Below are 26,501 nucleotides of genomic sequence, written 5' to 3'. Positions count from 1 at the left end.
TAGTAATTTTGGATACAAATCCTGCTGTTGCTCATGTTGTTAGAAATGCCTCTAGCCATCTGGTTAGCTGGTCTACTATCACTAAACAAAATCTGTAATGTCCCACTTTTGTCATTGCTATAAAGTCAATCTGGAGATGTTAAAATGGTGTGTAAGCTAATGGATGTCCCCCAAACACCTTGCCTTGAAAGCTATGCTGGTTATAGGTTTGGCAAGTTGCACAAACTGCACATACTTTAGAGGTGATGTTTGTTATGCTAGGGGCTATCCATACTTTTGTCACAAAACCTACAATGCCTTATGTTTCAAATGACCATTTTTATGAATTTATTTGCAAATGTGTTGATAAAATATTCTCGGAAGTATTGGTTTACCTTCTGATGCCACCCATATACCATTAATTTGCTTAGCCTTAAAGTTCTGCTTCCATTTTAACCTCTTTCTCATTATATACAAGGGACAAATCTGCTTAATTTATAATTGTCAAATTCAAAATCATTTCAGGGCCTTCTATGACAGTGAACTTTACAGCAACATCTGCTAGGTGGTTTCCTTGTGAAACAAAGTCTGTTCCACCTGTGTGGGCAGAGGAATGTACAACATCCAGGGATTCAGGTAGTTGTAAAGCCGTAAGGACTTCAGTGGTAATTTTTGCATTTGCAATCGTTTTGCCAGCTGATGTTAAGAATCCCCTTTGAAGCCAAAGGGTACACACAGCATGACATATCCCAAAGGCATATGTCGAATCTGTATAGAATGTTGCTTCCCCCCCCCACTTGCAGTTATACAGGTTTGTTTCAATGCTATTAGCTCTGCATTTTGTGCACTTAGATTTGAAGGAAGTGAAGCTGACCACAAGGTTGAAAAATTTATAGTCACAGCTGCTCCAGTATAACATATACCATTTCTCATAAATGAATAACCATCTGTAAACAAAATTAGATCTGAATTTTCTAGTAAATTTTCTTGAGGCTTTTCTGCCATAGACACTAATGATTTGCAACTATGTAATGGTTCTCCTGTGATTAGAAAATCTGGAAGCAATGCAGCAGGGTTAAGTGTGGTATAGGTTTTTAAAGTGATATTTTCATTGACTAGTAAAGTTATTTCATATTTTGTAAGCCTTTTTTCTGAGAATGCCTATGTTCTATGTATTAGCAGTAATGCTTCAAATTCATGTGGGCACATTTTTGTTAGTGGACATCCCAACACTAAATCTGCAGACTTGTTACCAGCAGAGCTGTAGCAACAACTCCTCTCAGGCACAGGGGTGCACAAGCAGCTATTGGGTCTAATTCAACTAAATAATATTCAATAGGACATTGAACAGGTCCAAAAGCTTGCTACTCCTCTTCGTTCATGCTCATGCAGAGTAAATGATTTTTTTTGTAATCTGGGATGCCTAAAGCAGGGGCAGATAAAATTGTCTGCCTTAATTTAGTAAGTTCTTCTAGGTGTTCTGAATCTAACTTAAGTGGTTCAGCAACTGCAAATTTAGTAATTTCTCCATAACAAGGAATCTATTGCCTGTAAAATCCCTTTGTTCCCAAAATTACTCTTACTTGTCTTTTTGTGAATGGGGCATTCCATTTTTGGATATCTTCAATGTATTTAAGTGAAATGAAACACAAATCCTCAGATAAAACAAATTCTAAATACTCCACTTTTGGGAGACACCACTGAACCTTCGTTTTTGAAATTTTGTGTCCTCTTTTACATAACTCCAACAGGAGATATTCGCTATATTCTTGGCATGCTTCAGAAATTGGTGAGGCTGAGAGCAAATCATCCACAAAATATATTGAATGGTTCTCTTTAAACTCAATATTTGCCAAATCTTATGTCAAAATTTGGGAAAATAAAGTAGGACTTTCTATGTAAACTTGATGCAGATTGCACCATGTATAATGAAACCCTTTCTATGTGAATGCAAATATGTTTTGGGAATATTCCCGGATGGGTATTGAAAGAGGACATAGCACAGATCTATTACTGTGAAATATTTTAGCATACTAGGAATAGAGGAAATAATAGTTGATGGACTTGGAACAATGGGATGTCTTTTCTTAACATGATTATTAGTAGCCCTTAAATTTTGGACAAACCAATACACTGGTTTTCCATTTCCATCTAATTTTGGTTTTTTTAATAGGCAAAATTGGTGTATTGTATTCTGATTTTCAAATAATTATTATTTTCTGTTCAATTGAGGAATTTATCACTGGGGTGATTCCTTCGATTGCCTCTTTTGTCAATGGATATTGTGGTATAGACAGAGGTGGACCACCTCTCATTCTAATTTGAACTGGAACCGCTGATTTAAGCAGGCCTACTAAAATATGTATCTAAATTATATTTGGTGGTATAGGAGATTTTAGATGGTCAAGGAATGATTTTTGGGACCAGTAATCAAAAGTATCTCAGGGTTTGGGAAGGCCAACAGGATAAATCTTACAGGATACCCAAATGATATTTAACCAGGTTTATTTAAGAGAAGGTAAGGAAATGAAGGGAATTGGGATGATCTAAATAAAGACTAAATAAACCTCCCAACAAAATCCAGTTGTTATCTTCTTAAAGTTGGTATCTGCACTATCAATAATTTTTCTACCTAAAAGTCCCAGTTCCTACAATATGTACACTTCACTAACCAAACTCCCCACTTTAGATGGTGAATAGAGTTGGGAAGGTTGGAAGGTAAACAGGAACAGGACTCATAGGGAAAGGATCTCACTGACAGATGGATTTAGATGTCTCTAGCAGCTCTGTAGGAATCTTTCTATCAGAAGCAACTGTATACTGTAGGAAATATAAATAAGGGTAATGGGGTCACCAGGGATATTATAAATAAAACCTAGGTGATTTGTGAGTACACACACTGGGATTTATGAGAGACGAGACCTGGACATGAAGACCTGAACAGCCAAGATGCTCCTAACTGACAAAGGTCAGTTAGCAAACTGTCACTCTGGGCCAGAGGCTTTGAATCCAACAGACAAGGTAACAGGATATAACTGGGTTTAATTATGAACAACTAAAAGGTGGGATAGGAATATCTACTCTAAAACCTTAAATATAATGACATAACCCACAGGGAAAGGAAAGACTTATTTCTACACTAACTTAGTAATCTAAACTGACAGGGCCCAAGGAGCAGTGGAGTCTCTGGATGACTGCCTGAGACCTAGAACCTGCCAGGCTTGAGCAGCTCAGCTAGGGGCTTTGTGGCTTTGGGGATTCTCACTGCAATCCACTGATGATCTCTGGATGCCAGGAGCCAAGGTTGTCTCAAGTACCAAGTAGGAAGGGTTTTGCTTGAAACACTGTCCACCAGATCTCAAAACTTTCTCCTCTTCCTTGGTACAGGACTGATGATCTTCTCTCTTTGCTAGATGCCACCACTCAGGATCCCAGGGGGAAATCAGGATATAGGATGTCCTTTTACTCTGAGTGTTCCCAGGGCTAACCACAGTTTGTGTTAACCCTCAATGGAGTCCTTCCCAGAGTACAAGTCACTTCTTCCTGCTCCCTCATTCCATCCTGGAATTCCCAGCCCCAGCTCCTTCCTGCTAGATACATCTTAATACCTAATCAATAACTAATCTTATCTTCCTCACAACAACACACACTCAGGAACACAGGAACAAGTATTTGTATCAGAAGGACAGTCACAAGAGAGGGAGAAATAGTCGATTTCACATTGTCTACCCGAGTTCAGATACTCTCTCAACCTCTCCAGCTTTTTCCACTGCTCCCAGAAGAAGCTCACACTGTTGCTTCCCTAGAATGATGGAATCTTCCAGCTTTTGCCTTTCAGCAGCCGTGGAAGGTCTGCTTCCACTGGTACAGAGTCCCTTGGAGGGGGGCAGTGTTGGTGAGAGAAGAAGAAAGATGAGAGACAGTTACCACTTTAACCTATTGCCAGGCAAAGCAGAAAAACTGCTCTGCTGTGGTTCAAGTACAGTTTATTTTTATATACTTTGAGATCACACATATGGTTGGCATAGATTTTCATTTTCACCATACATTTTTTTCTTGTAGATAATGGATGTCATACATTAACTTTGTTACTAATAACTTTTCATTCTCTAGTAACTTTCAATATTTTTCAAAGGTATGTTTGACATGTTTATGGGGTGGAAAAAACAGTCCAGTGAAATAGGACATACTAACATTTTCCCAGGGAAGGCATTTCTCATTTTTTATTCATTGTCCTTTCTGTGCTAACATTCCAGATCAGAGATCAGGTAGACTAGAAGAAGTTCTGGCTTACAAGCCTCTGTACGTGAGAGTGAAAAATCCAGGTGCAGTTTTATTGGAGTTTAAAATCTTTAACATTAACTCATTATGTGCTGGTTTATTATGAAGTGACTTTTAGGGAAATTTTTGTATTATACATGTAAGGGTGGGACTTTCATGGAAGTCTGTAGAGCCCCCAGGCAGCCCCCAGCTATTCTTCTGTATTTCCCTGGGATTAAGTAGTGCTATTGATCATTATAATTTCAGGAATAGAGTGTGTTAGTAAGAAAGGAGTCACACAGGGGAGTCTGAGTGGGTGTTTCCATCCTCTCTGAGGCCTGCCATGAAGTCCTCTGTTTCCACCTGCAACCATGTCAAACAGAGTGGGTTTGATGGCTCCTGGCAGGCAGCTCCTGCTCCTGCTCTTATCCTTATTTCCTTATAACATTACATAAGTAAAAGAGGTAGCCTTGGGATATTCCAGCATATTTGTTGGTATTTTAAAGTTTGGAATTTTATTCACCACCTGATTATCTAGAAAGAGTACTGGGAACAAATTTAGAGATTCTTCAGATATTTCTAATGTAATATCACCATCCTGAGGACATATTATTGTGACTCTTAATTTACACAAAATATCTCTCCCCAATAAATTCATAGGGGAGTTAGGCATGAGCAGGATTGAATGTTCCACAGATAAAGGTACCACAGAACCCATTCATAGTGAAAGCTTTTGGACTTCCAGAGGTGTTCTGGACTCCCTGACAACATTAATAGAATCAATAGAATTACAATTAGGATCAAGTATACTGATTAGCACAGATCTTGATGCCCCAGTATCTAGAAGACAATCATATAACATATTTCCTACTTTCAGTGTTACATGTGGCTCATTGCTATCTAGGGGAAAATAGATTTGGATAACTGGTGAAATTATATCTGTGTCTGGAAAATCAAATGTTTCACTATTTGATTCCAGAATCCTTTCTCCCCTGGCAAACCTTCATAAAGGACCATGTACACCTCTCAGATATTCCTTTCATTGAGGAGGATTTACATTTTGGCCATTACATTGGCGTGCCCCATTATGAATATATTGTAACAAGTCATTTGCCTCAGTTTGGTTACTGTTTCTGTCATTCCCATAATTTCCAAAATTGTTATTTTGGAAATTGTTTCTGTTATTATTATTTCTAGAATAGTTGTTTATAGAATAGTTATTCCTAAAGTTCCCATCATTATTTCTAAATTGCTGAATATTTGATTCCAGGATCTGTAATTTATCAATAGGTATCCCCTTTTTTCTGCACAAGTAACACATTGGTCTCTGGTTTGTATATTCTCTATGAGTTGTATATTCCTGCACTGGAGCCATAACTAACCCAAAATTTGCATCTCCTTTTTCAAGCCTTTCAATTTTTCCCTATAGTGATTTTATCTCCTTTCTTAATGTATCCACTAAATCACTATCATTGGCATCTTTCATTTCATGCCCATTATAAACATAAACTGCCACTCTCCTTAATTCATCAAGTTAGGGCAACTGGTTTTGAAATAGTCCTTGACTACTTTGCAACAATTTTTTTACAAACTGCCTTCTCAGTTGTCTAATATCTCTTTCTCTTGTTAGATCAGTATCTATGTATCTTTCTCCCAGTTCTATAAGTCTGTCTATGAACGATGAAGGATTTTCTCCTATTTCCTACTTAAGCTTTTCAAATTTTGTCCAGGTACCAGGTCTATCTGAACAAGCTCTCATTGCATTAAGAACTGCTTCCCTAGCCAGGCACATTCTTGCATAGTCCATTTCATCATTAAGTTCAAATGAGGGTCATTTTCAGGCCAGTGAATTGCACCCTCCTCCTCACTGGTAAGCTTAATAACTTCATCCTTTTCCCTTTTAGTTAGTAACTCATCTAGAAGATATTCAAAATCAATTCAGGTTGGATCAAATTGCCTGCTTATCTTCTCTACCTTTTTATATCACAGCTATAGGTACCTCCTCAGAAGAAGGAATGCTGTGCTTAAATCCCTCCATATCTTGAGGGGTAAGTAGTTTGTGGTGCCTAGTAGTTACTATCTCTTAGGATTAAAAGTTGGTACCTCTTTTAAAGGGAATAGGCTAGGGTTTATATCTTTCTTTTGGCTTTTAGTTTCAAGTGCCTTCATAGGAGAATTAGAAACAGTAGAATAGGCAGGTAGGTCAAGTGAAAAATAGTTTCATTTTGTTGTATAATAGTTTTAGCCATTTGAGAGATATTATCTTCAAGATGAGCAACTTTAGAGATAGTTTCAGTTTGTTGGCTAATAGTTTTTGTCAATTGCAAGATGCAATCCTCAAGATATACAACTTTAGTCTCAATTAATCTCTCTTTCAGTTGTTTCCTTTTCTTAGTAAGGATTAAACTAAATACTTGATACAGGGGCAGCTGGGTAGCTCAGTGGAGTGAGAGTCAGGCCTAGAGACAGGAGGTCCTAGGTTCAAACCCGGCCTCAGCCACTTCCCAGCTGTGTGACCCTGGGCAAGTCACTTGACCCCCATTGCCCACCCTTACCAATCTTCCACCTATGAGACAATATACCGAAGTACAAGGGTTTAAAAAAAATACTTGATACAGTTGGTACCCTTGAAACAATGGGAACAGCACAAATATTCCCATAAGTGATACTAACCAGAGACAATCCCAAACCGTGATTAAATCTCAGTGAAGGTTTAAGGTAATAGGAATTGTTTGAGGTAATGAGGCACCACCTCCTTCACTACCCATACCATGATATCAAGCACCATGATTACATTTCTACTTGTTCCTATTATTGATAAGGAACAAAAGATTAATAGATTAATCAAAATCCTACCTGGCTCACCAGGCTGTGAAGGGTTGAATTTTTTGTAGGTAAGAGTTGAAACGAAAGTCAGGAGAGTAATTTCTTAAACACAAAACACTTAGTTTATCATTAGGAAAATTTGGATAGGAAATAGAAAGAGAAAAAGAAAAATAAATTTTATTATAGCTTATAACTGTACCTAAGATCCCAATCCTAACTAAAATTTTCTAAAAACCCCTAAATCTATCTGCCTTAGAGGGCAGTGTCTTCTGCTAGGCCAAGGACTAATCTACTCTCCTATCTATCTAATAATATACCCACTATCCATCTACCTATCTACCCATAGAAGGTAACAGGCCCTTGACTCTCGTGGCTCCTGCTGCCACTGTTACTGCAGCTTCTGCAGCTGCATTTTTTTGGTTTTTTTCCCACCACTGGCCACCTTGCCGACCCCTCCTTGGAAGCCAAGTTCCTGCTGCTATTGCTGTTCCTGCTTCTGCCTCTGCTTCTGCTGCCTCCAGATTTGACCAGACACTGCCTGGTGGTCCTTGCTGTTTCTCCTGTCCATGAGCTACTGCAGTCTATACCCAATTGCTCGAGGGTTTGAGAGACTTTTAGTTCTGTGGAGGGTGAAGTATAAATCCCCTCCCTCCCCCCTACCCCCACAATGTGGTTGTCAAGCCAGCACTAGCTGCTTTTCAGCAAGAGAACACAGGGTGGTGCAACCCAATCCATGCTACCCACCACACCCCAAACCCATCTACCTTCCCAGCCTCACTAACCTAGGAGGGCTTCCATGCTCGTAGCTGTGGGGCCCCAGTTATCATGGGGCCATTGTTTTTTGCCCCTTTGTGGGGGAAGGTTCAGAACTCTTCTCCCAAACATTCTTAGTGAGGCTTTTACTCCTAGGCAGTGCATACTAGAGTAGCATCACTTAATGACAGGAAGTAGAGATTGCAAACATGGCTCAGATTCCTGCCTCTTTCAAATAGCTTCAGTTTCCAAAGACCCTTATTAAACTCATGCAGTTTATACCTTTAGGGTGTCTTTTCTTTCTTCTGTTCATGGCTGTTTTTGTGATTATTTGGTACCCTGCAGTTGATAGTTTCAGTAATCTTCAGATTCACAGGGAAGTTTCACCTCCCTACATCACCTTGTCATTTTGGCCTGCTCAGTCTCTGTGACACATCCCATATGGGATTTGTTCACACCACACTCAGTGTATGTATGGGGAACTCCAGAAGTGTGACCAAATGAATCTAAGTGGATGATGATACTGGGAAGGGGAAGGAACCTTAAAGAGATCTGGAAGTTTATTGATGTAAACTTTTTGAGTTTTGTTTCCCCTCCATAATAGTGAAGAAGTCTATTGGAATTGGAGAAAAGGACTTTTGAATTCAGTGACTGTATCCTATCATGTTTATTGTATTGGCTGATTGTATTAAGATTTAATTTTTTTTAAGTTCATATATTAATCTAATCAATACTATTCTGTTACACTGAATCATTTTAAGCTACTGTGTTTTGGCCATCAGCTATATATTCTGTTACATTATTTTTATCTGTATCTTTCCCCCATGACTGTATTGATGAACATATTATTGTGAAATTCCATAAACACCCTGCACAGACCCTTTTCCTGGCAAAACCATAGGTCCTTATGGATGCTGTTTGTCACCAGATCCATCAAGGTCATATGTTGCATTAACAGCCTTTTGATGATGGATGAACTCCATCAAACTGGTTACAACCTTTGGAGAATTTAATGACATAATAATTTAAATTTATTTCAAGGGGTCTTCAGATGTGATTTTTAGATACCTAGTAGCATCAATACCTCTGACAGATCATTTGCCTGCCTCTGAGTTGCTTGTAACAAGAGGTAAGGGTCCACTTGTAGTTGAAGAGAAGTCCAATAACACTGTTGTATTTTCCCATTTCTGCATTTATTTAAAAAGTAATGGATGAGACATTTGAAGTGATTTTGATTGTTTTTTCTCCTGTGCTCCACATTGAAATGGATAGGACATACTGGAGACAGTCCTTTTATGCTGTTATAGTCTCATACCAGAGGGAGGGAGGTTTCTCAAAGAGGCTTAGTTACCTCAAAATGGGTTATAATCTAATCTGGGAGTTTGGAAAAGATTTTCCTAGGAAGCCTAGTGGCTGCTGAATGGTTTTTTTATATTTGTAACTTTTCAGCTTATTCTACACTTCCACCAGAATGATCGAAATTCTTGGTAACATTTTAGACCCAAAATGTTTTCATTAGCAGTAGAGGTTTGTGTTTTTTCTGGGCTCCTCTGCCACATTTTGGAATGATGGCAGTGATAGACTTTGTTAAAAATATCTCTGCCAAGGTTGAAAGATTTGCTAGATCTGTAGAAATTGTGGCAAGTATCCATAAGATTCATAGGTTTTTTAAAAATGTCACACAGCAACTCAAATGAATCCTATATGATAGTGGGTTTGTTTGCTATTGGCATTAACAGAATTTTATGAATTTGGGAATTTTGGTATTTCTTTGAATGTGTATTACCTGTTGTACTACTGTTTTATAAAGCTGTTGTGAAAATCATTTATACTTACACTGTGAATCATGCCAAAGTTATTCTTTTTTTAATTTTTTTTTAAACCCTTACCATCTGTCTTGGAGTCAATACTGTGTATTGGCTCCAAGGCAGAAGAGTGGTAAGGGCTTAGACAAAGGGGGTAAAAAGACTTGAATCATGGCGAAGTTAAAACGGAAATGGATGTCATTTTTTGGGTGAAAAACCTGTATATTCTACCTCTCCTTGACTGACACAGTCACTTATTGTAAGCTATATTTGTTTGCTTTTTAAAAATTTTTTATTATTTTTTTCCTTGTATGTGCAATACAGTATTTGAGTTTTCTTTTTTCTCTCATTTTTGTACTTGAAGCAAATTACCAGTATTAAGAATTTTTTTTTAATTTTGCACTAGGAAACATTTAAAATGTCCACAAGCCCTGATGTCAATGCATACCCCAAAAGCTTTAAACTAAAGAAACCTGCCATTCATTATTTAATATTATGGGATTTTGCTTAATAATTGTGTCTGATTTCATGAGAAGAGATCACAAAAGAGTACCTGCACAGTGCCAGAGAGAACATGGTCAAAGAGACCAACCAATCCTGGTGGGATTGATGAGATTCTGAACCAAGACAAGAGGACTTGAACTTGCTTGAGGTTCGAGGTTGTGGCTATTTGACACACGTCAGAGGCAGGTCTTCCTCATCCCACATTCTATCAAGCATCTCACTTTGGCTGCCATCCTGGCTCCCCTTTCCCTGAGAGAAAAGGTGAAATCATACCAGGGAATGCTTCTTCCCATTTGATACTAAAATCTAATCCCTTTTTCCTTCCTTCATAGTGTGGTAATTTTCTATAATCCTGGCTGCTGATTGAGTAAGTGCTTAATTGCTACTACAGGCTTTTCCAACATAAATCACTTTAATCAGGCCCTGATTCAAGGATCTCTTATGGGTTTATTTTTCCTTTACTTAGAATTTTTACACATAAGGCTTTGATATTTTATATTTCATCCAGAAGCTATTTTTTCTTTTATTTAGATTTTTTGAAGTTTTTCATTTTCTTTTGCTAATTGATTCATATACCTCATAAGTCAGCCATGTATCCCTGTGTGATCCCTGTGATTGTCAACATCCTCCTCAGAGGGTAATGTATTATTATCCTATAATGCAAACTTTAAATTCTTTTGAGAGTAATTTTAGGATAAGAAACTTGCTACTTCCCCAAATACAGAAAGTGAACTGTTTGGAGAAGGCGCCATGAAGATGCCTGCAGAGATCACATGTTGTTTTTTTAACAAGTTAACCAGCTCATTATTTGTGAGAATGCAGTAGTATTACTTCAGACACTTTAAAATTTTGAAGGTAGGTAAGTTTTGCTTCCAACTTTCTTGGGCATACCCAAGACCAGTGAAGCCTGGGGAATCCAGAAGGGGTCCTTGCAACCCTAAACTGAATTCTGATTCTTTCAAGGTTCCTCTTTAAAATGCCAGCACCCTCTTTCTTAATATCTCCTTCTTCCCACACCTGAGGCCCCCCTAAATACCAACCTCTGACTTTTTCCTTAGTGCTCTTCATTAAAATTGTTACTTCCAGCAGGGACCACCCACATAATATTGGAGTATTTTCTTTCCTTTCAAGGCCCATCTGCTTATCTCTGGTCTCAAAGATCTAATCTGATTGAAAAATTCTTTGTAAGAACCAGTTAGGGCCCTCTGAGGGTCAGAAGTAATGTATGGGGAATGTGGGGGTGGGGCAGGAAATGAAGGAAGATGAAAAGGAGAGACTGTCAGTCCTGCAACCATTCCTCCTCTTCCTATATTTGCTTTATAGAACCCAGGACTATTCATAAATCTATATTAACCCCACTCCCCAGATACTTAACCTTCTCACTATCCCCTCCCCCAAAACTATAGAGTCTATCCTCTAAGCTTAGACATTTATAAACAATTTTAATTTCAGTTGTTTTGATCACAAGTCATTGCACATTTCTTTCTTTTTTCTTTCTTCCTCCATTCTTTCCTTCCTCCCTCCCTTCCTCCATTCCTTCATTCCTCCCTTCCTTCTTTTCTTTCTTTCACTCCTTCTTACTCTCCTTTCTTTCTCTCTTTCTTTCTCTTCTTCCCTTCCTCCCTCCTTCTTTCTTTCCCTCCCTCCCTTCCTTACTGCTTTCCTTCCCCTTTCTTTCCTTCCTTCCTTTCTCTCTCTCTCTTTCTTTCTTTCCTTCCTCCCTCCTTTCCTTCCTTCCTCTCCTCCTCCCACCTATTCCTTTTTTAAAAACCCTTCCCTTCTCTAATAAAATCAATATTATTATTGGTTCTAAGTCAGAAAATCAGTAAGGGCCAGTTAAAGGGGGGGAGCAGTTAGTGACTTCTTTAGGGTTGCATAGCTACGAAGTATAAGTCTAGATTTAAGCCCAGGACCCTCCTCCAATATTCCCTGGTGTTCTAATCACTGAGAGGCCTATCTGATCCACCCCCAAGTCTTTTTTAAAGATATGCCTCACAGCCTTTATTTGAACATTTCTATTGACAGAGAGCTCATTACTTTATATTTTAAAATTATTTACTTTTTCAGGTACATGTAGAAACAATTTTTTGACAATTGTTTTCTGACATTTAAGGATTCAGATTTTCCCCTTCCCTCCCCTGTCCTTCCCACAAGCAGGAAATAGTCTGATTTACATTACATCAGTACTTTCATCCAATGCCTATTTCCATATTGCTCATGTTGCAATAAAAGACACACATCACACTATGAAACAGAAATCTCATGAAGGAAATAAAATGGAAGATGGTATGCTTTGACCTACCTCACACTCTGACAATTCCTTCTCTGGCTGTGGATACCATTTTCATCATGACTTCTTGGTAGATATCTTGGAGATGTGTTTTGCTCATAATGGTTTAGTCCTTCACAGTTGATCATTGTATAATATTTCTATTACTGTATACAGTGTTTTGCTGGTTCTGCTCACTACCCTTTGAAAGAGTTCATATAAATCTTTCCAGGTCTTTCTGAACTCATCCTGTTCATCATACCTTATGGCACAATATTATTCCATTACAACTTGTTCATCTATTCCCCAACTAACAGAAATCCCCTCAGTTTGCAATTCTTTTTCACTACTAAAAGAGCTGCTAAAAATATTTTGGTACAGGTCATACCGAGTAATAGTATTACTAGGTCAAATAATAGGCATAGTTTAATGGCCCTTTGAGCCTGGCTCAATATTGCTCTCCAGAATGAACTCATTGATTCACGAAACAGCCAGTTCCATTACTGACCAGTTCTTAGTTATTAGAAAATTCATCCTTTGAAGACACTAAACAATAACTCTAGTGCACCTATAAATAATATGGAATTAGGTCTTAATCAATGATACATGTAAAACCCAGTGGAATTGTGCATTGGCTAAGGGGGGTAATAGGGCTTGGGGGAGAGGGAAAGAACATGAAACATGTAACTATGGGAAAATATTCAAAATAAAAATCAAAAAAATAAATAAAACTAAAAACAAAAATACCACTCATAACAAAAAAAGAAAGAAAATTCATCATCCTATAGAGCTGAAATCCTCCAACCTCCTTGTTCTTATTTTTGTTGTCTAAAGCTTAAACAAATTAAAAGTCCTTTCTTCTCTATGTTGTTGTTATTGAGTCATTTCAGATGTATCTGATGCTTTATGACCACACATGATGTAGTAGTAGTAGTTGTTGTTGTTTTAAATTCTTACCTTCTGATACTTCTAGGTTAAAATGGATGCAGAGTAGAAGCAGGGCTCTTAACTCTCCAAACCAACCCATACATGATACTTCAAAATGACACAAAAACCAAATCCAGATGAATGAAGGGACCCCACAATAGGGTGCAGCACTGAAGGTACTTGGGATTTGGACATTTTCACACTATAAGTGGGTGAAATAGCTCTCGCTAAAATGCAAGCTGATTAACCACCCCTCCACCTACAGTCCCAGAGACAGCACACAAGAGTTAGAGCAAGTGTGAGGCATTTACTAAGTTCTTGGCAGCTAACTAGGATCACCAGGGGCTGGCTCCTGAGAGCAGCAAGACTTAAGACCCCAAGAGGTTAAAGAATGCATACTTCCAGTGTGGACCTTGAGTAGGGTCCTTGGGTGAGGACCTAGAGTGGAGGGGTGACAGACTGTGGAAGCAGCATGCTTAGACTTGTAAAGAAGCCTTGGGCAGAGGAGCAAGCAAGGGGACCACCAGGAGGCGTGAGCCTGAGGACAGCTGGACTTGAGATCCCAGGAGGCTAAAGAGCTTAGAGCCTAAAGAACCTTAGGCACAAGGATAAAGCTGAGAGAGGTGGCACTGAGCTGTGACTCAGGCAAAAACTGCTCCACCACTCTATACACAGAGAGCTTGCCTGCCTCACCCAGACTTCTGACTGAGAAGGAAAAACCAACATAATAATGGCACACAATGCCTAAGAATTAACCAAGAGAAAAAAAACAAGAGGAAAGCATTAACACTGAATAACTTTTGCCCTGAAAAAACCAGACAACAGAGCAGACAGCAGGAGAGGACAATAAGGAAACACATCCAAACCTTTCCAAAAAATTAAAATTGGTCAGAAGCACTTGAAGAGTTCAAGTCTGATATTATGAGAAAGATAGAAGATGATTTGGCAAGAAAAGTGGGAAATAGCTCAAAAGGAAATTAGCAGGTTAAAAGACAGAAACTGCCAATTGGAGAAAAATGCTGCAAAATCAAACGAAAAGCAAATTGGAGACCCAAATTAAACAGCAAAAAACCATGAAAAACAAGAGAAACCAAATTGAAAAGGAAAATCAAAAGATTATAGCAGAAAACCAGTCTCTAAAGACCAGAATTGGGCAAGTAGAAGCCAATGATCTTACAAGACAGCAGGAACTAATAAAGCAAAGTCAAAAGAATGAAAAAATAGAAGAAAACATGAAATGTCTCACTGAGAAAATGACAGATCAAGAAAACAAGTCTTCGAAGAGACAATTTGAGAATCATTGGTCTTCCTGAAAAATGAGAAATTAATAAAAATTTAGACACCATACTACAAGAAATTATTCAAGAAAACTGCCCTGATGTTCTTCAACAACAGGGCAAAATAGACATTGAAAGGATCCATAGATAATCTTCTACACTAAACCCTCAAAAGTCAACCCTCGGGAATATAATTGACAAATTCAAGAGTTTCCAAGTTAAGGAAAAAATGTTACAAGAAGCCAGAAAGAGAGAATTCAGATATCAAGGAACACCAATCAGGATTACACAGGATCTGGCAGCCTCCATGCTAAAAGACTGCAAAGCATGGAATATGATATTCAGAAAGGCAAGAGATTTGGGTCTACAACCAAGGATCATCTACCCATCAAAACTGACTATATACTTCCAGGGGAAAGTATGGGCATTCAACAAGATAGATTTCCAAGATTTTACAATGAAGAGACCAGAACTAAATGGAAAGTTTGATATCAAACCACAAAAATCAAGAGAAACATGAAAAGGTAAATTAGAGAGGGGAAAGAAAGAAAACTCTTATTTGTAAATTTGCTTCTTTAAGGGCTTCAATAAGATCACATTATTTGTATTCCTATATGGAGAAATGTTATACGTAATTATCAAAAATTGTATTCACTATTATAATAATTAGAAGAATTATTCATAGGGAGAGGCTGGAGTACTAAGTGGTCTAAGATGATCTGGAAAAAAAAGGGGGGGGGGGAATAGAAGATGGCACCAAGAGAAACTTGAAGGAATAAGAAAATAGGATAATGTATACTACGCAAAGAGGGTATGGGAAGGTGAGGGGATGAATACTATCATAAAAAGGAGAGGAAGAGAGCTTTAATAGGAAATACTTAAACCTTACTCTCAGCGGAATTAATCCTAAGAGGGAAGAGTAGCTATATCCATTGGGATATCGAAGGGATAAACCAAGGGGGGGCAGTGGGGTAGGGAGTTCAAAAAGGGAGGGGAAGAGAGGGTGGAGGGAATTCATTAGGCCTTAAAAATAATGAGGGCAACAAAATGGGAGGGTGTGGAAAGGGAAGTAAACTAAGGGAGAGGATAAGGGGGACTAATTTAAATTCTTACCTTCAGTCTTAGAATCAGTACTATGGATTGGTTCCAAGTCTGAAAAGTGGTAAGGGCTTAGAAATGAGGATTAGGTGACTTGTCCAGGATCATACAACTCTCTGAGCCCAGACACTCTTAGAATTGATTGAAAGATGAAAATAACTACATTGCAGAGAAGCTTTGGTAGAAGATACTTACTGAGAGCTCCTTGTATGGATGTTATCAATTGTGTTAGCTGCCTCTCTCAGCTTCCCATCTTTGGGTCATCTATAAATGTAATAAGCACACCTACTACATTTTCATACAAGTTGGGTTTTTTTTAAAAAGGTGGTAACTGGGTGGTTTGGTGAATTGAGAACCAGACTTAAAGAGAGATAGGAAGTCCTGGGTGCAAATCTAGACTCAGACACTTCCTCGCTGTGTGACCCTGGGGAAATTATTTAACCCACATTGCCTACTCCTTTTCACTCTTTTGCTTTAGAAGCAATACAAAATAGTTAAAAAAGAAAAAAGTAAATAGAATTGGGACCTTCTACTAGATACCTCTTTTCAAGCTGACTCAGCCACAATCTACTTAACTATATTGTCATGTAGCCCATCCCTCTCCATCTTGTCCTGCCCACAAGGGTAACATGAGGGACTTTGCCAAATGCTTTGCAGGTCTTGATAAATTATACTCATAGCATTCCCCTCATTTGTCAAAAGAAGGGAATGAGGTTATTCTGACATGACCTGTTCTTGAGGAAAGCATGCTGACTCAGTCACTGTTCATTACAAGGGCACATATTATGGCAAAGGATAGTGGCTCTCAAAGTTTTTGGTCTTAGGATCCCTTTACACTCTTAAAAGCTAGTGAAGATCCCAACCCCAACATGAGCTGTTCATTTTGGTTCTAGCTATTGATTTTTATCCTAAAAGAAATAGAAATGTCTTAGTATAATTATGAAAAGTTTTGGCCTTGTAGGTATGAAGGTCCCCAAAAGTGAGGATGGTTTTGAAATCTCAAAAGCTAGGAATAGGGCTGGAAGGAGAATGAACACAAGCCTAGGTCCCTCTGCAAGATGGTGGCTCCAGGAGGAACTCATCAATGGGAGAAGTGGATTATACCTCACAGTGGGATGTTTCATGTTGAGAAAGCCATAGGGATGCTGGATGATGTCTCAGGCTCTGAGGAAAGTTTCAGAGTATGACAGAATGTTTTTGTTGGTGATGGAGTTGTCAACAGCTCCAATCATTCTGGAGAGCAGTTTGGAATTATACCTAATGGGCTCCAAAATTGGGCATACCTTTGATCCAGAAATCCTACTACTACATCTATATCACAAAGAGATTTTTTTTAAAAGCAAAGGGGACAAATTGGTCGCTCAGTAGACTGAGGACCAGACCTGGAGATAAGAGGTTCTGGGTTCAAATCTGGGCCTACACACCTAATACCTGTATGAACTGGGGAAGTCACTTATCTCCCACTACCTAGTCCTTGCCTCTCCTCAGTCCTGGAACCAATACATAGTATGGATTCTAAGATGGAAGTTAAAGGGTTTGTTTTTTTTTAAATTTTAAGTAAAGGAAAAGGGCCAAAATTAGAAAAATATTTATAGCAGCTCTTTTGCTGTTCTAATTCAAAGAATTAGACATTAAGGGGATGTCCATCAATTGGTGAATGGCTGAACAAGCTGTATGATGTGCTATAAATAATGATAAGCTGGATAATTTCAGAAAAAGCTAGAAAGACCTATGTGAACTGATGCAGAGTGAAATAAGCAAAACCAGAAGAAGAATGTACCCAGTAACAGCAATATTGTACAATGATCAGCTGTGAATGACTTTAATATTCTCAGAGATACAAAGATCCAAGACAATTCCAAAGGATTTATGTTGGAAACTGCCACACATCTCCAGAGAAAGAACTCTTGGAGTCTGAATGTACATTGAAGCATACTATTTTTACTTTTAAAAAAATGTTTTTCTCTATTTTCTTTCATAACAACACTATTATGGAAATGTTTTGCATGGCTAGATATGTATATCTTATATCAAATTGCTTGCCTTAGCAATGAGGAGAAGAGGAAAGAGAGAGGGAGAAAATTTGGAATTCAGCATTTTTTCAAAGAATCTTTAAAATTGTTTTTACATGTAACTGGAAAAAATATAAAAAGTTTACAAGTTACAATGAAGTAAAGAAATTGTTTTTGAAGTCTAGGAAACAAACATAGGGCACAGAGTAGAAGAAGAAATGGAGGAAGAGGCAAAATTTGAAATGTGTGCATTATAGCTTTTGGGCGATATAATGGCTCAGTGTGGCTACCATTTTACCTTGCATAAAAACAGGTCAACCATGATATAGAGAAAATATTGTGTCATCTTAAAAAGCTGATTTATTTATATGCATTGATATGTGGCTTTTAATAGCCCTAGGCAAGGTGACATTTCACAGAATTTAGAATTAGAGGCCTAGTCCCGAGGTGCTTAACCTTTTTGATGACATGGGTCCCTTGGGTACTTTAATTAAACCTGTGGACTGCTTCTCAGAATCATGTTTGGTTTTTTCCAAACCCTTACCTTCAATCTTAGAATCAATTCTATGATAGGCAGTGTCTGAGGTCATATTTGAACCCAGAGCATCCTGTCTTTCCACCTGGCTCTCAGTCCACTGAACCACCTAGCTGCCTGTGAACTTCTATGATAAAAATTATTTATAGTAGTTCTCTTTGTGGTAGCAAAGAACTGGAAATTAAGGGGATGTTCATTAGTTGTGGAATGGCTAAACAAGATGTCGCTTCTGACTGTGAGAAATGATAAGCAGATTAACTTTAAAAAATGGAAAGACCTACTTGAAATTATGAGAAGTGAAATGAGTAGAAGCAAAAGAACATTATATTCAGCTTTAGAATTAGTGTTTGAAGCAGAATTTGTGGATGTCTACCTCCAGAGAAAGAATCAATAGAAACACAAAAGATATAATTCATTTTTCAAGTATTAAAATATGCCCACTTCAATTTTGAATGAAGAAAGGAGATCCAGGCTTTAAATTAAAATAAAACAAACAAAAAATTTAAATGTAAACATTTTAAATATATAAAATTTAATATATACATTTAAATATATAAAATGCATAAAATAAAAAATATTAGAAATTAAACAGAGGGCTAATGAAAACAAAGGTGTATAGTAATTATTATCCTACCTAAGTTTACAGAACCCCCAAAGTTTATCCATAGACCCATTATAGGAGGAGAGGGTCATGGGACCCCAGGTTTAACCCCTAGATCGAACATCTAGTTCCATTCTATTGTTTCATAGATGAGGAAATCAAGTCGAAGAATTGTGAATTCATTTCCTCAAGGTCCAACAGATAGTAAGTTGCAAAGAATTTGAATTTTTTGCAAGGTCCTCTGACTGCAATTTCTCTACTCTGAAAGATATACCACCACTACATAATCATTTTTAATTACCCTAAGCCCAAGGCATTATCCTAAAGAAAGAAATGACAACCAAACTAACAGAAATTACACAATTATCTCAATAGATTCAGAAAAAACCTTTGACAAAATACAACACCCATTCCAATGAGAAACACTAGAAAATGTAGGAATAAAAGGGTCTTTCCTCAAAGTAATAAACAATATTTATTTAAAACCACCAGCAAGTATCATCTACAATGAGGATAAGATCAAGAGTGAAACAAGGATGCCCATTATCACCCCTATTATTTAATATTGCACTAGAAAGATTAGCTTATATCAATTTGAGAAAAAAAAAGGAATCAAAGGGATTCAAGTAGGTACTGAGGAAACTAAAACTATCAGTCTTTGCAGATGATATGATGGCATACTTAGAGAACCCAAGAAAATCAACTAAAAAGCTACTGGAAAGAAAAAATAATCTTAGCAAAGTCGCAGGATACAAAATAAATCCACATAACTATTCATTATTTTTATTTATTTCCAATAAAAATCAGCAGCAAGAATTAGAATGAGAAAATCCATTTAAATACATTCTAGGTAATATGACATATTTGGGAATCTATTTGCCAAGAGAAACTTGGGAATTATATGAACACAACTACAAAACAGTTTTCACATGAATAAAACTAGATCTAAACAATTGGAAAACCATGAATTGCACATGGTTAGGACCTGCTAATATAATAAAAATGACAATCCTACCTAAACTAACTTACTAATTCAGTGCCATGCCTATCAAACTACCAAAAAACTTTTTTATATAATTAGAAAAATGTATAACAAAGTTAATTTGGAAGAAGAGAAGATAAAATATATCATGGAAGCTAATGAAAAAACAATGTGAAGGATAGAGGCATAGCAATATCAAATCTTAAACTGTACTATAAAAGGGGTGATCATCAAAACAATATGGTACTAGCTAAGTGATAGAAGGTTGGATCAATGGAATAGACTTTGAGTAAATGACCTCAGCAAGATAGTGTGCAATAAACCAAATGATCCCAGTTTGGGGTACCAGAACCCAGTACTTGACAAAAACTACTGGGAAAATTGGAAAACAGTATGGGAGAAACTAGGTTTAGATCAACATCACACACCTTACACCAAGAGAAATTCAGAAGGAGAAAATGACTTAAATATAAAAAGAACCAAGGAAAAGATATAGAACATTACAAAATGTAAAATGAATAATTTTGATTACATAAAACTGAAAAGGTTTTGTACAAAGAAAACCAATGGAACCAAAATTAGAAGGAAAGCAACAAATTGGGAAAAAATATTCATAACCAAAACCTCTGACAAAGATCTAATTTCTCAAATTTATATGGAGCTAAGTCAACTGTACAAAATATCAAACCATTCCCCAAATAACAAATGGTCAAACGATATGAATAACCAATTCTCAGAGAAAACAAAACTATCAATAAGCACATGAAAAAGTGTCCTACACCTCTAATAATTAGAGAAATACAAATCAAAACAACTCTGAGGTACCACCTCACACCTATCAGACTGGCTAATATGACAGCAAAGGAAAGTAATAAATGTTGAAGGGGATGTGACAAAATTGGGATATTGATGCACTGCTGTTGGAGTTGTGAATTGATCCAGCCATTCTAGAAGGCAATTTGGAACTATGCACAAAGAGCTTTAAAAGAATGCCTGCCCTTTGATCCACAAATACTTCTATTAGGTTTGTACCCTAAAAAGATAATGAAATATGTTTGCACAAAAATATTCACAGCCACACTCTTTGCAGGGGTAACAAAAATTGGAAAATGAGGAGGTTTCCCTTGATTGGGGAATGGCTGAACAAATTGTGGTATATGGTGGTGCTGTAAGGAATGATGAACTGGAGGATTTTTATATGAACTGGAAGAACTTCCAGGATTGAAGCAGAGTGAAGTGAGTAGAACTAGGAGAACATTATACTCAGAAAGTGAAACACTGTGGAACAAATACAGTGTAATGGACTTTACTAATACAAGACAATCCCAAGGGACTTATGATGAAGAATGCTATCCACATCGAGAGAAAGAACTGTGGGAGTAGAAACACAGAAGAAAAACAAATCACTTTTCATGTGTTTATATATGGCTATATGATTTGGGGTTTTGGTTTTAAAAGACTGCTTTATTGCAAAAATGAATAATATGGAAATAGGTATAAATGATAACATCTGTATAACCCAGTGGAAGTGCTTATTGGATCTGGGAAGGGGGAGGGGAAAGGGGAGGGAAAGAAAACAAAATATTAAAACATAGAAAAATATTTTAAAGTTTTAAAAAATTACAGTAAAAAGAAAGAAATGGCAAACCACTCATACATCTTTGACAAAAAAAAAAACCCAACACCTTGGTGGCTCAGTGGATTGAGAGCCAGGTCTAGAGATGAGGTTCAAATCTGGCCTCAAACAGTTCCTAGCTGTATGACCCTGGGCAAGCATTTCCTAGCCCTTACCACTCTTCTGCCTTAGGACCAATGTATAGAATTAATTTTAAGGTGGAAGGGAAGAGTTAAAAAAAAAAAAACAAAACCAAACCCAAATAGGGTCTCAAAGAGTCAGACATGACTGAACACAACCACCACCAAAGTGTTATCCCAGCATGTATTTTTGGTTATTCATTCCATATGCTTCAGACACTTGAAAAAAAATTTAATGGAACCTATTTTCAGGTGTCTAAACCTCTTCCTACCTTACTCATACCATAGAAGATTTCACCCAATAAAAAGATAAGTATATGTAGAGTGTCTCTTGGTTTCTGTTTTTTAGTTCATTCTCTGGAGGTAGACATTCACAGACCCATTTTCAACAATTTCAATAATGGTGAAATATTCCTTCTGGAACTGTATATAATATTCTCTGGGTTCTACTGCTTTCACCATTCATTACGTCATGTAAGTTTTTCCAAGTCTTGGGTTGCTTTTTTTTTTTTTTAACAAGTTGACCTTCTCATCATTTGTTAGGATGCAATAGTATTCTTCCGAACACTTTAAATCAAGGTTGCCTCCAACATTCTTGGGCTTCCCCAAGACCAGTGAAGTCTAGGGAATCCAGATGGGATCCTTGCAACCCTAACTTGAATTCTGATTCTTTCAAGTTTCTTCTTAAAAAATACCAGCATCCTCTTTCTTCATATCTCCTACTTCCTACCCCTGAGGCCCTGCTAAGTTCCAACCTCTGACTTCTTCCTTAGTGCTCTTCTTTAAAATTGTTCCTTCCAACAGGAATCACCTATACAGCACTGGCCTGGGTAATATTAAGCCCCTATTTGGAGTCCTTTGTTTTTCTTCAAGGCCCAGCTCATCTCCTGTCTCACAGCTCTGACCTGATTTAAAAAAATTTTGTAAGAACCAGCTGGGGCCCGTTGGGGGTCAGAAGCAATATATGAAGGATGTAGGGGTGGGACAGGAAATGAAGGCAGATGGAAGAGAGAGACTGTCCTGCAACCATTACTTCTCTTTCTCTGTTTGCTTTATAGAACCTAGGACTATGCATAAATCTTTATTAACTCCCCTCCCCAGATAACCCTCTCAGTATTCCCCACCACCACACACACTATAGGCTTTATCCTCTAAGCTTAAACTTTTATAAACAATTTTCATTTAAGTCATTTTGATCACATCATTGCACATTTCCATTCTTTTTTCTTTTCTTTTGTAATTCATTCTTTTTTCTTTCNTCCCTCCCTTCTTTCTTCCTTTCTTTCTTTTTTTCTTTCCTTCTTTTTTCCTTCCTTCCCTCCCTTCCTCTATTCCTCTATTCCTTTTTCCTTCCTTCCCTCCCTCCCTCTCTTGTTTCTTTCTTTCTTTCTTCCTTCCTTCCTTCCTTCCTTCCTTCCTTTCTTTCTTTCTTAATTTCTTTCTTTTTTCTCTTTTTATTTCCTTCCTTCTTCCCTTCCTTCCCTCCATCCATCCCTCCTTCATTCTCTCTTTTCCTTTTTCTTTTCTTCTCTCTCTCTTTCTCTCTTTCTTTTTTTCTTCCTTTCCTTCTTTAATTCCTTCCTGCTCTCCTCCCTCCTCCTCCCCCCATTTCCTGTTTAAAAAAATCCTTCTATCCTGTCTTAGAATTATTACTGTGTATTGGCTCCAAGGCAAAAGGGTGGCAAAGGCTAGGCAGTGGGGGTTAAGTCACTTGCTCTGACAGTATCACATAGCTAGGAAATGTCTGAGGCCAAATTGGAACCCAGTATCTTCCATTTCTCAGACTGATTCTCTACCTACTAAGCCATGTAGCTGGCCCCTCACTGCACATTTCCATTGTACACTTCCTTGGTCACATCCACAGATTTAGGGATGTAAAATCATAGATAGACACCTGAAAAAGACTTCAGAGGGCATCTGGTGCACTACCTCATTTCACAGATGAGAAAACTAAGAGATTGAGTGATTTGCCTGAAGTCGCGCATGTAATAAGATACACAAAGTAGAATTTAATCCTTTGACTAACCAGACAAGGCTCTTTCTGCTACCCCATATTTTTAGCCTCTTCCCTTGTCCTCCAAAGATTCCTCTGAGCGGCCACCTACCCTAGTAATACAGGCATGATGTTATTTGTGATATCTTTGAGGTAGTGTTGCATAGAGGTAAATTCTAGCCTTCCGGACTCCCAAAGAACAATTATCCAAAAATAAGTAGACATTGAAGATTCACTTTCAGAGACTTTGAGCCCTACTTTTCCTCATGGGAGCAACTCTCTTGTACCTAAGTGCCTTCTTCCTTTAATCCCACCAGAAAGTTAATAGGCCTGAGTCAGAATGAATTTATATCTCTTCTGGTTGATTCTCAGATGTCTCAGGCTGCTCTGGGTCCCATCAAAGAGAGGCAAGTGAAATATGACCTTCTTTCCTCTTTTCTACTCCTCTTTCTGCCTTCACCTTGGACCTCAGAGTTGATGTAGCTCAAGGGACCTGTTGGCCTTGCCAGTGGAGTCTTGACATAGAACTTCTGTGGGAAAAACTGGACCTTTGAGATGAAGGGCCTGGGAGATGACTGATAAAAATCTTGACACAATTGTGTTCTATTCCTTCTCAACACAGTTGGAGCCCTCAGGAAGTAAGAAGTCAGGCAAGGTCACCAGCTCAGAAAGAGAAGATGAAATTCTATGGAGATGGTGGAGGCTAGTGGTTATGGTACTGAGCTGCTACATGGACTCATAGAATCCTGGGATCTTAGAGCTGAAAGAGACCATAGATATTGTCTAATCCATCCACCCATAAAATGAAGAAATTTTCTTTTTTTAAAACCTTTACCTTCTGTCTTAGAATTAATACTATGTATTGGTTCTAAATCAGAAAATCAGTAAGGGCTAGTCAGTGGGGGCTAAGAAACTTGCTTAGGGTCATATAGCTAGGAAGTATAAGGCCAGATTTGAGTCAGGACCCCCAGTCTTCAGATCTGGTGTTCTCACTACTGAGAAACCTAGCTGCCCCACCTCCAAGTCCTTTTAAAGATATGCCTCACAGCCTTTATTTGAACATTTTTATTGACAGAGAGCTCATTAGTTGATTTTTAAAAATTATTTACTTTTTCAGGTACATGTAGAAACAATTTTAGATTATTGTTTTCTGACATTTTAGGACCCAGATTTTCCCCTTCCCTCCCCTGTCCTTCCCACAAGCAAGAAACAGTCTGATTTACATTACATCAGTACTTTCATGCAATGCCTATTTCCATATTGGTCATGTCGTGATAGAAGTCACACATCACATTATGAAATAGAAATCTCATGAAGAAAATAAAGTGGAAGGGCATGCTTTGACCTACCTCACACTCCACCAGTTCCTTCTCTGGCTGTGGATAACTTTTTCATCATGAGTTCCTGGTGGGTATCTTGAAGACTTGCTTTGCTCCTAATGGTTTAGTCCTTCACAGCTGATCATTGTATAATATTTCTCTTACTATATATAGTGTTTTCCTGGTTCTACTCACTTTACCTTGGAAAAATTCATATAAATCTTTCCAGGTCTTTCTGAACTCATCTTGTTCATCATTCCTTATGGCACAATAGTATTTCATTATAACTTGTTCATCCATTCCCCAAGTAACAGACATCCCCTCAGTTTCCAATTCTTTTTCACTACTAAAAGAGCTACTAAAAGCAATGCAATGATATAGGACAATTCTAAGGGACTTATGAGAAAGAACACTACCCATATCCAGAGAAATAACTGTGGGAATAGAAACACAGAAGAAAAAAACATTTCCTTATGGTTCAATGGGGATATGATTGAGGATGTAAATTCTAAATGGTCACTCCATTGCAAATATTAATAATATGGAAATGGATCTTGATCAATGATACATGTAAAAGCCAGTGGAACTGCGAGAGGGGGAAGAAGGAGGTGAGGGAAAGAATATGAATCATGTAACCAAGGGAAAATATTCTTAATTAATTAATTAAATGAATACATTTTAAAAAATAAAAGAGCTGCTAAAAATATTTTGGTACAGGTCATGCCCAGTAATAGTAATACTAGGTCAAATTGTAGATTTTGTTTAATAGCTTTTTGAGCCTCCATGAGATAGCTAATTCCATTATTGACCAATTTTTACTTATTAGAAAATTCATCCTTCTATAGAGCTGAAATTCTCTAACATCCTTGGTCTTATTTTTGTTGTCTAGAGCTTAAACACATTAAGCCCCCTTTCTTCTCCATGTTGTTATTATTGAGTCATTTCAGGTGTGTCTGACTCTTCACGGCCACATTTGAGGTTTTCTTGGCAAAGACACTGGAAGAGTTTGCCATTGCCTTCTCCAATTCATTTTTATAGATGAAGAAACTGAGACCAACAGGGTTATGTGACTTCACAAAAGTCACACAGCTAGTGTCTAAGGCTAGATTAGCACTGAGGTCTTCCTCACCGGGCCGCTTAGCTGCCCGCTTCCACATCAAGCCTTTCAGATATCAGACACTGAGTCACAGCTTTTTAGAATTAGAAGGAACTCTACAGGCCTTCTCATTCAACCTAGTCATGTCATAGCAGAAGACACTGAAGGCTCAGGGAGGTTAAAGGATAAGAGAACAAGAGCTAAGAGAGACTTTAAAGATCATCTAGTCCAGCTCCCACATTTTACATATGAAGAAACTAAGACCCAGGAAGGTAAAAAAAAAATGCTTGGTTCAAAGTAATACTGATAGGGTAGGTAGCACAGTGGATAGAGTATGAAGTCTGGAGTCAGAAGGACCTGGGTTCAAATGTGACCTCAGACACTTTCTAGCTGTGTTACCCTGGACAAGTGACTTCACTTCAGTTGCCACACCTTTGCTGCTCTTCTCTCTCAGAACTAATACTAAGACAAAAGGTAAAAGTTGTTTTTTGGTTTTTTTTTAAGTCATAT

This window comes from Gracilinanus agilis, chromosome 4, assembly GCF_016433145.1.
Source record: "Gracilinanus agilis isolate LMUSP501 chromosome 4, AgileGrace, whole genome shotgun sequence".
NCBI classification, from domain to species: domain Eukaryota; kingdom Metazoa; phylum Chordata; class Mammalia; order Didelphimorphia; family Didelphidae; genus Gracilinanus; species Gracilinanus agilis.
This window is presented reverse-complemented; position numbering follows the sequence as displayed.